General features: G+C 35.5%; 1 protein-coding gene across 1 annotated transcript in view; it reads left to right on the forward strand.

Annotated features, from left to right (window-relative positions):
• The window catches only part of LOC125935209 (protocadherin-7-like), a 69,959-nt gene that overhangs the window by 12,895 nt on the left and 48,034 nt on the right, over positions 1–9,030 (forward strand).

A 9,030-nucleotide genomic window follows, 5' to 3' on the forward strand; every position in this document is an offset into this window, starting at 1 on the left:
CTGGTGGACGTCAGCGGCGCGGGGACGCTGTCGCAGAGCTACCAGTATGAGGTGTGTCTTCGGGGAGGATCGGGGACCAGTGAATTCAAGTTTCTCAAGCCCATTTTCCCCAACTTCGTGGGTGAAGCAGCTGGTAGGGACGCCGAGGAAAACTCTAATTTTACAAATAATTTTGGGTTCACTTAGGCATCTCACCTTAAGGGGAGATATATGATAATACTAACTAATGTATTATTAGTTCGCAACCTGTTCATTCACATAAAGAACTACATATTCAGACAATAATTATTGTCATATTTATAGTTATTTCATCCCATTGAAGTATTTTACATTCTGAATCTCTGGGTTTTTGTTGGTGGTGGTGGTGGTGTTTTTAGCCAGCTCACATTTTGCATGTTCATACAATAGGGGAGAAATGGTGTATCTGTTTTTTGGGGGTAAGATTTTTGGAGGTCAGAAATGTTTTCAGGTTCCTGATGTTTGAGCTTGTTCACTAATATCTTGTTATGGCTAAGAGAATTGTGTTTTCTGATTATCATTAGCATAGAGTATTGTAAATCATGACTTCCAATTTTAAAAATACTTTTCATTTATACAAATGAATTATACTTTTCATTTATACAAAAAAATTTTGTCACGTTAGAAATTGTTAGATTTCTGTAGTAGTGTTTTGTCTTGCCTCAAAGGAACTAATATTTTATCTGGGTGTCGTCTAAGTTGAGTATTGTCTTTCAAAATTGATCTCTTTGGACTATACCATCTGATACAATTTTAAAGAATTCAATCCCTGTTAAATAGAAAAAATGTTGGTAGACTTATGATTACTTTTTCAAAATAAATGATTTGGGTATGTAAATAATGATTCTCATTCTTTTAAAATAATAGAAAGTTACATGATTCAAACATATTCAATATGAATAGAAAACAGAAAATTTTTTTCTCTTTCAGATTTTTGTTTAAATTCTAATTAGTTAACATAGAGTGTAATATTAGTTTCAGTAGAATTTAGTGATTCATTACTTACAAGACCCAGTGCTCATCATAGATTCATAATTAAAACTATCATGTTTCACCTGAATGTAATAAAGCAAAAATTATATGCAACTATAGATTTTGCTTAAGCTTAAATAAATAATCTCTATAAGGTTAAAACACAAGAATATAATGCATAGTAAGATATTAGCATCACTTAACTGCCTGGTAAAAAATGAGGCATCCTCTAATACATGCCCCCTCACCTTACTTTATACTTTTTGTTATATATAGTACCTTTTCAATGTTTATAGTATTTACAATGTATTTTTAAAGGATAATCCCCATGATTTTTTAGACTTTTTATGTTTTCAAAGTCAGTGTACCCTTTCACTCTGTTTCATGCAAATATGTTCAAGCATTTATTTATTTACATATGGTAAGCATAGTTAGTTTTTAAACCTGATACTTCTGATAGCTGAAGTTTGTATGCGCCTATTTCTGCTGTATTGTTACTGATTTTTCTTATTGGTTTTATCTTTGTTTCTTTGTGTGACTCATATGGTTGATTGCCCTTGAAAAATTTATTTGTAGGATGTCCTCAAAGCCTAGGTTGCATGTTTCATCCTTCAAAATGTATTTTCATTGAACCCATTGGGTTCAGCTAGGATTCTTAAATCACTCTCAGTAGGGAACCACTGCAAACCAATTTTATGGCTTGATGTTTCTCACAACTCAACATATGCATATTGAAAATTAAACACACATGAAGACCAGTCTGTAGCTATAATTTCCCAGGCATCTTTTCTTTTTTTCTACTCTACTTAACATCAGGAGCACTTCCATATAGTTTCCTGAAGTTGGGGTGAGGGAGCATCTTTAGATTTGTTTATGTTTACATTGTATCAACATATGTATATATAGTGGATATAGCCCTGTGGGGATCTCTTAAAATGGGAGGATCTTTGTAGAATATGCTGCAAATTTGGTTGACCCTGAGTCTTGATTTATATTTAATGTCATGAATAGCTTCAAATCAAAGTCCAAGGGCAAATATTTTTAATTGCCCTGAGGGAATAATGAGTTTTGCTGTTCTGACAAATGGTTTACTCCTCCATTACAAGCTTCCATCAAAAATTGGGCTTTTTTTCCATTGTGTTTTCTACTGTGTTTTTAGCTCTTCAATTTTTTTAAGAGAGAGAGAGAGCGAGTGGGGAGAGGGGCAGAGGGAGAGAGAGAGAGAGAGAGAGAGAGAGAGACAGAGAGAGAGTCTTAAGCAGGCTCCACACTTAGTGTGGAGCTGGAGGCAGGACTTGATTCCAGGACGATAACTTGAGCTGAAATCAAGAGGGAATTGCTCAACCACTCAACCCACTGAGCCACCCAAGCACCCCTAGCTCTTCAATATTTTTAAAGTAGTTTTTTTTTTAAAGTCTTGTCCATTATTCTTTATTGTTTTCCATGGGAAAGTCATCTGAATTATCTATACCATCCATTTCAGAAATGAGGAGTTTTGCCTAATGTTTCAATTTGCAGATTCAGTTTTGCCATCATTCCAATGATATATGAGGCTATTTTTTTCTTTGAATCCGGTGTTTCATTCTTTGGGTACCCTGCCCAGGCAAATGATCTCCTTTCCTTACTAAACTTTAATCTCATGGAGAGAGCTCTTTTTCTATTACATTTAGGAAAATACATACTGAAGTAAATATAGACGAATGAGAGTTGAATAAATTATTGAATTAATGAATTAGTGTGTTATTTTATCATCTGGCTTTATAAACTTATAAACTACAACAAAAAAATTACCTATTTTTATAAAATGCTCATGTACTGTTTACACTATTTGACATTTGTTTCATTCACCTAACAATTTATCATTTACAAGTGCCTGGGCTCAGTGGTTGGGTGTTCGACTCTTGATTTTGGCTCAGACAATGATCTTACAGCCCATGGGTTCAAGCCCTGCATCAGTCTATATGCTGACAGTGTAGAGCCTGCTAGGGATTCTCTCTCCCTCTCTTTGCCCCTCCCCCACTCATGTGTGCACGCACACACACACACTCTCTCAAAATAAATAAATAATAAAACTTAAAAAAGAATGATTTATCATTTAGAATATGTGAGCCAACTATCATCTTGTAAAGTGTATGATATGTTGAGCACTTTCCATATTTATTCACAAATAATGAAATTTAAGCTAATTTTATTTATTGTATTACACATAAGGGGAGAAAGAGTCTAAGATTCAGTTTCAGACTGTGTATATATATATATATATACACACACATATATGCAACTAATTATATATATAATTAGATTATTAAACATTTTTATCCTTAGTTTCTCAGGAATGTACCTGTAATTTTTTATTCTGCCCTATTTTTTTTTTTTTAATTTTCAACGTTTTTTATTTATTTTTGGGACAGAGAGAGACAGAGCATGAACAGGGGAGGGGCAGAGAGAGAGGGAGACAGAATCGGAAACAGGCTCCAGGCTCCGGGCCATCAGCCCAGAGCCTGACACGGGGCTCGAACTCACGGACCGCGAGATCGTGACCTGGCTGAAGTCGGACGCTTAACCGACTGCGCCACCCAGGCGCCCCATATTCTGCCCTATTTTTGAACCAACTAAGATGTGTTAGCATAAGGGAACACTTTAATTGCTTGATGATTTTGTACCTTACTTCTTTTCCTTTACAAACTCTGACAAGCTCCTATTCCTTATAATTTGAGTGAAGGCATGCAATTTTGACTTTGACCTTGGGTGACTTTGGGTGAATTATTCAGAATTCAGCACAATAAAAAAATAGAAACCACTTTATGTATATCTAACCAAAAACAGATATTTGCTAGAAGGTATTAGATGCTTACAGAATCAGAAGAACTGGACAAGCAGAAGTGAGAGAGCCTGCAATTAACTCCTGGTTTTGAAGCCATACTACCATTTTTGTAGTATAGAAATCAGGAAGCCACTGCTACTGCTACTATCAAAACTGTTGCTCCTACAATGTCCTCTCCCATCATCACCTCTAAAACTGGTGAAAATTCAGGGGAACCTAGTGTCTAGCTGCCACAATGGCCTCCAATTACTTCTGAAACTGATGGCTCGACACAGAAATGCTGACTTGGCTGCAAGCACTCACATCTCTCTGACCTTGCTGATTAATAGCATTGACAGTGGGTAGATGACCTTTGCCTGTCTTCTCAGGCTCATCATCTGAAGCCATCTCATTGGTAAAACCTAATTTTCATCCAGAATAATAATTCAGAGTCCTTAAAATTAAGTTTTAAGATATCTAGACCCAGAATTTTTTAAAAATCATAAAAAGAAGTAGGAATGGATGACAGTTGCCAAGAGCCCACTGAGGAAGCATCATTAGTTCAAAGAGAATCTTGTCTCAGCAAATGAATTCATTTATTGCTTTGGGGCTAAGTTTTCAGTGGAACAAAAATTCTTTTGGCTACAAATCACACCACCAATATGTAGAAATGCAATCATATGCTCCTCTAATAACCAACCCAAACAGGCAAGTTAGTTGACCCTATCTGCTTCTAGTGAGCAATGGGAACTATAGGTGTGGTTTGAGTGGGTATGACATAGACTACTCATTTCACCCAAATATATGTTATCCCCATATTTTTTTTTTTTACTAATAGACCTCTCATTTTTTAGTTGCTCATGTGGATATGTGGGCTATAAATTATATTTCCCGACTTCTGCTGTGATTGGAAGTGGTCTTGTACCAAAGTTATGGCCACTGAGACATGACTACAAGTGCCATGGAATATTTCATGGAAGTAGTCTTTAAAAATGAAGACAAAGCCTTCCCTTTCTCCTACTTATTGGTCTTAATGGAGCTATAAAGGGTGGATATTAGACAGCGGTCTTGAACTGTAAAGTGAAGGCCATGATTTGAAGGTGATAAAACAACAAGATGGAAAGTGACTATCCCAGATAGCACTGAATGCATTTCAAGCCACTATCCTTTTATAAGAGAAAATAAAATTATATTTTGGAGAAGCCATTGTTGTTATGGTTTCTTCTATAATATCAGGTTGAAATTATAGAGAACATATTTATATATAGAAATTACCTAGAACATAATTCTTGCTGTTATAGTAAGCTTCTTTAACAAAATGATATTTAAGATAACCAAAGAAGGAACAGAGAAAGTTATGAGGTTTACATGCATGTCTTACAAAGAAAACAGCTCAAGATTTAAGAAAAATAATTTTTAAAAATGAATTGATTATAGGAATAAAAGTAAATTAATTAAGTAGAATAATAACCACAGAAGATTTCACCAATAAAACATAAGTCTATTTCTTTGAAAAATTCAAGGGTATTTTGAGTTAAATTGGTGGGTTGGACATATACCTTTAATTTGGCTTCCTCTAAATATGCACTAACATGAAAGTAAAGAGATATTTTCAAAAATAGAAACTTATAATAATGGAAAGAACAAGGTAGAGGACAACAGGGAAAAATATTAGTAGGTGGAAAGTAAATGAATGACTTAGTGGAATGACAAACCAACTACCAAATCCTGAAGTGTGAAAAGCTGAGAACCAATCCTGTTGAGGCTGCAGGATTTTCAGAAGCATCAGAGCCATCAGCCCTACATACTATGGAAATGATGATAGCATGCCAAATATGGAGGGTCACGTTAAAATTGCGTGAAAAGTGGTTAAATCTACAGCAGATAAGTTTTCCCCAATGTAGTCAATGAGCAACCTCTTTCTCTGATCCTAGCATTAATTCTAGAATTTTGATTTCTCATCACCACAAAAAAGGAGAGTCATTATATTAGAGGTTCCACTGGCAAAGTTGAGAGCAGGGGTCATATGGGTAGTAGAAATAAATGACCATCTAAACATTGTATGCTGACGGATTGTTAAAATGCAATGAGAGTCATTGGGACCAATTACAGATGTTTCCGTTCTCAGACACATGGCAGAATTTTAATTGTGTTTCTTCTTTAAATTACATGTGGCCAATAAAATGTGAGAATAAATGATATATGTTACTTCTGGGCTAAGGCTTTCAGAGACTGCACATGGTTTAACACATTTACTTTCTCCAATACAGTGATCCTGAAAGCATAGGTAGAGATGGAGTCTCCAGAAGCCTGGATCCCTGGCTGAGCACCATGAGGACTCCATGCTGAACTGTATAGGATATATAGTGTGAGAAATGAATCAACCTTCATTGTGTTAAGCCTCTGAGATTTGGAAGGGTTGTTTGATATTGAAGCATTACCTATCATATTCTGAGTGATGCAGATATCCACTCGTCTTCCTCCATCAGTCCTTTACCTTTTCAACTTATACCTTTTCCTTTTGAGTAGGAGATTTTATAGAGTTGAAGAATCTAACCAGTCCAAGTGGCAAAGACCTATTCCGACTGACACTAGGGTTTCCCCAACCACAAGTGCTTCCAGTTCACCTTAGAGCACACATCAAAATGGACAAGCCCTGCCAACATGCTTAGAGCTAGCACTGAACTCCTTAGGCTACCAAACTAAGTTAAGAACAGACACCTGAATGATACCCCTGAAGAAAGCTTCTAAAAAGAAAAACTGAAACAAAAACCAGGCAAAGAGGAAAAAAGGTAAATTGGACAAAATAAAGATTTCAGAGATGAAAACTTGAAAAAAAACCCTAAAATTAATATAATCAGATAAGTTGTTGCATCTATGAAATAAGCACAAAAAGAGGACTCTCTTGAAAAATTCCTTAAGGGGCGCCTGGGTGGCTCAGTCGGTTAAGCCTCCGACTTCAGCTCAGGTCACGATCTCGTGGTCCGTGAGTTCGAGCCCCGCCTCGGGCTCTGGGCTGATGGCTCAGAGCCTGGAGCCTGCTTCCCATTCTGTGTCTCCCTCTCTCTCTGCCCCACCCCTGTTCATGCTCTGTCTCTCTCTGTCTCAAAAATAAATAAACGTTAAAAAAAATTAAAAAAAAAGAAAAATTCCTTAAAAACAGAGCTCTTGTAAAATATGAACATAATAAATGAAAATCTCAATAGAAGAGCTTGAAGGTAAGGTTGAGAAAGTATTCCAGGAGATATTACAAAAGTATTTTAAAATGGCAAAAAGGTGAGAAAAAAATAAGGAAATTAGAGATCATACCAGAGGTCCAACATCTTATTTGTAGTAATTGAGAGAGACAGAGAGAGGAGAGAGAGAGAGAGAAAAAAATAACATTACCCATGAAATAATTCCAGAAAATTTCTAAAAGCTGTAGAAAATTAGTTCCCTAGTAGACAGCGCTTACCAATTGTCAATGCATGAACTTAAACCCAAACCAAGACACATCAGTGTTTAATTTGAAAATAGCACAATGATGAAATACTCCAAGAAGTAAAAATACAGGTTATATAGAAACTATAAAATAAGATTTCCTTTAGACTTCTTACCAAGCACATTGATTTTAGGGAGCTCACTAACAAAATATTTTAAAATTCTGAAGAAAAATATTTCCAACCTCAAACTCTATCATCAAATTTCCAATCAAGTTTGAGGGCAGACTAAAGATATTTTAATACCCTCAAGGTCACAACAAAATGTAACTCTCATACATTCTTCTCTGGAGACTACTGGAATATATCTATTAAAATGATAGAGTAATCCAAGAGAGGAAGTCAGAATAAAAAGAGAAGAGAATATTGAAAAAAAGAAATGAAATGAATCTTCAAATGATGTTCAAGGATAATCCCAGGATGACAACTGTGTCTCAAGTGCAAACTAGTCCAATTTGGAGCTGTGTAACTCAAGAGACAGGCATTTTGGAGGATATCATCATCAAGTCCCCTGACATCTTTTCAGATGAAACTATTATAGGATGAATCTATTAAAGCATGGAGTAAACCAAAAAAAGAGGAAGAAATAAAATCCTAAAATAGGAAATCCAACGGGAATAAAAGACAAAGAGAACTCCAAGAATGACAGCAAAGGAAAGTTCCAGGATGATAGCAATGCAGCAGATGTAGAAAACAAACATTCAATTTAAAGAAAATTGGTATCTCGGGAGATATGGGAATGACCATGTGGAAAATTCTACTGAGAGGCAATTGGAAGTATGGGAAGAACACGTGATAAATAATAAAGAAAATCAAGTAAATGAAAAAGCAAGGCAATTATTAACTTCAAGAAAACAGTGAAAAAGAAAATATAATTAGTACACAACCATGTTTGAAATAGTACTACAACTAAAGGAGGCATGAAAGGGCCTTGAGTGTACAAGAGCTAAACCTAATCCAATATAATAAGGAGTCAATTGATAATGCCTAAAATTAATAAAAATACAGCAGAATACAGAATAAGGCAGAAGAGAAAACTAAAGGAGTTTAAAATGACTGCCTATTGGGAAGGGATCTAGGAAAGTAAGGAAACAAAGGCGGACAAAGATTTTATTCTAAACCACTTAGTACTATTTGATTTTGAACCAAGGGTCACATATTTTGAAAAAAAGAACCGCATTTTAAAAGATCAGCAAAATAGAGATCTTACAAGTCTCCCCAAGAATAAAAAGGAGATAAAAAATTAAACATTACTAATAAGAACAAGGCTATAACCAAAGATAAAAAATACAATGAATTTTGCAAATCCAGATAAAATGACTAGTTTTTAAAATTAAATACAAATTACTTTAAAACCAAACAAAACCTGGACAGATAGATAACCAAAAGTGAAATGGAAAAGATAGTCATAGATTTACCACCAGCAAAGCCACCAAACCCCCAATCCATTAAAAAATTGGAGAAAGGTTTAAGATTTACTTCTGGTGGGAAGCCAGAGTTGAATTTCCTGTTCCCAGATTAAGGAAAACAACAAATTTACTTTTCTACGAATTCAGACTATCAGAGGGGTAAACAATGTAGGCCCTTACTAACATTACTGTGACCATTTAAGGTAAATGGTAGTAAAACCGCAAAGACACTTGGCGGGGGGGGGGGGGGGGGGGGGGGGGTCCGCTTTTGTAATGTCTTTTTTTGTCCCCCTTTTTTTTTTTTTCATATCGGGAGAGCGTCGTGTAGACAAAACACAGAGGGGCGCCG

The sequence above is a fragment of the Panthera uncia genome (genome assembly GCF_023721935.1).
Source record: "Panthera uncia isolate 11264 chromosome A1 unlocalized genomic scaffold, Puncia_PCG_1.0 HiC_scaffold_17, whole genome shotgun sequence".
Lineage (NCBI taxonomy): Eukaryota > Metazoa > Chordata > Mammalia > Carnivora > Felidae > Panthera > Panthera uncia.